Source organism: Octopus bimaculoides, chromosome 2 (genome assembly GCF_001194135.2).
Source record: "Octopus bimaculoides isolate UCB-OBI-ISO-001 chromosome 2, ASM119413v2, whole genome shotgun sequence".
NCBI lineage: Eukaryota > Metazoa > Mollusca > Cephalopoda > Octopoda > Octopodidae > Octopus > Octopus bimaculoides.
Window position 1 is genome coordinate 81,615,912 of NC_068982.1, and position 2,715 is coordinate 81,618,626.

Consider the following 2,715-nt stretch of genomic DNA (forward strand, 5'->3'; position numbering starts at 1 on the left):
TACATACATACATACACACACACACACACACACATATATGTATATACATGCGCGTGCGGAGTCACGCACGAATATGCGTGTGTATATTTAAACAAGTTTAAGGACCACACACGATGTGTGTCGTATACACACACACACACACACACACAGAAAATAAACTAGCGACCTTGCAATACAGTGTGTATAGGCAAACACAGACACACATATTCACAGATACGAACATATATACATTATGTGAGTGTGTATATATCTGCATATGTGTGTGTGTGTATCTGTAGAGGCAGTACTGTTGGCCTTTCTCGGAAAGGTGTAACGGAATTTAGCACTGCATTTTAAAAACCACGGATGAAGTTTCATTTTACTCGAGGTCCGTACGTATGCGCGCGCGCACAGACACATACATAGTGGAAGAGAGAGAGAGAGAGAGAGAGAGAGAGAGAGAGAGAGAGAGAGAGAGAGAGAGAGAGAGAGAGAGAGAGAGAGAGAGAGAGAGAGAGAGAGAGGGGTAAGATGATATTCGATTCATAATTATTTCTTGCAACTCGAGTTTCATGTTACTGCGATCTTCAGGCGAGTACGCATGAAGGAAGTGACGAGAAAATTAATTTAGTTTAAGCCCCATTGTCTTAAAGCATGAAATGCATCAAACACACATAAGGAGACACAAATGCAAGATATGCTGATATTTCTGCCTCAAATCTATCCTACCTAATCACCAACACCACGAACACCATTGCAAATACCACTGTCACCACCAATGAAATAACCCAGGGGTAAAAATACATTTTGTTGTTTTGCACCAAGTCAGGCAAGACCGAGTAGATATTCTAGTTATAATTTATATTCTTTGCCCTTCCTTCATTTATATCAGTATAGATTAATTTGAGAGAGGTGTTTGGTAACAATTTCTAGCAAATTTTCTTACTGCTCACTGCCCTCAAAATCTCATGATGTTTTGTTGAATTGTTTCGTTCTCTGTCCACCCTTCCCGTTTGTACACGTTCATGACTGTATTTTATCAACCCAACAAACACTCCACCCTTTGTACAAACTTTACTTCTCACAGTCCTCCTATCCTAAGTTCAAATCCCACGCGAAACAGCGTCCCTTTCTTCATCTTTTCATTTATTTCATTTCATTTCTTTACTGTTTCACTGACCGTTTTATTGCTATTAACTTCCTCTTTGATCTTTCTTTTATCGAGTAAATATGGCGGTCGGCGTTCAATAAAACAGGTAAAAACCCCAAATGATTTCGGACGAGATTACCCCCACGTTGCCCACACCCAAACACACACACATCACCCCACAAAATTCATGACAATCTTTATTCCTTTTTTTATTTTATTCAATTTGTTCTTGCTGACCACAATTCATAAAGAGACCATCTTTTATAAATTACAACGAACGGATGTACCTGTCTACCCGGTTCTGATAAATATGTATATTATACACGCACACACATATATATATACATATATACACATACATATTTGTGTGAGTGTGTGTAAAGGTCTACTCCCAGATATCGAACCCGTTATCTCTACAACCATCCGTATCTGTTACATCCGCCATTTTCTGATATATTTATCTCTCAATCTAAACATTTATCTTTTAACTTACATCCAACGTTTATGTTATCTTACATATATATATATATATATTACATATAACACACACACACACATGTATACAATAGACGTTAATACATACGTGTGTGCGCATGTTAGGCTAACGCAAAACGCGATGAATATATGCAAATGCATGATATATATATATATATGTGTGTGTGTGTGTGTGTGTGTATCCTGTAACGGTGGCGTGAAATAATGTATATAAAACGCGAGTGGGCTGGGATGAACGGATACTCTAAACGCATATACGCACGCGCACACACACACACACACACACACACACACACACACACATAGTAACATGTAAACATGTATATACAGTTGATACTGACAAGCACGCATACACATACATATACATTAATCACAGGCACATGCAGAAATGCACACATACGAACATACACAGAAACACGCATTTATACTTGAACGCGCGCGCGCACAGGACACAGACACACAGACACACACGCACACATACACACACGTAAACACGTCGATCCGAACACACAGACATATAAACACGAAAGAAAGAGAGAGGATAGAGGAAGGGAGGGAGTGGATGGTCGTGCTTTTAATTGCTTCATGGTATATTGAACTAATTAGAGATAGAAGAACCAGCTGGGATCAATAAGGGCGGGAGGTGGGGGTGGGATAAAGGACGGGAAGTAGAGGCGATGATGATGATGATGGTGGCAGCGGTGGTGAAGAGATGGATCGTCTGAATAATCAGGAAAGAAGTTGAGAGCAGGAGGGGGAAGGGGGTGACGCAAAGGACACGAAACGAAGAGGTGGATTAGGTTATGCGTTTGCCTATGTTTATCTATACCACATCTATATAACACACACACACACACACACACAAATATATATAAATACACACACATACACACACATTATATTCACGTACTCGTTCGTCATCTCCGCATTTATCTATCGATTTAATCATCTTATATCCGGTTTCGAACCCATATCAGAACATTCAGTTTGATGAGGGGTGTAGTTTTAAATAACAATAATTCAGATATAATGATTACGTTATATACACACACACACATACATATACGCATATATATATATATATATATATA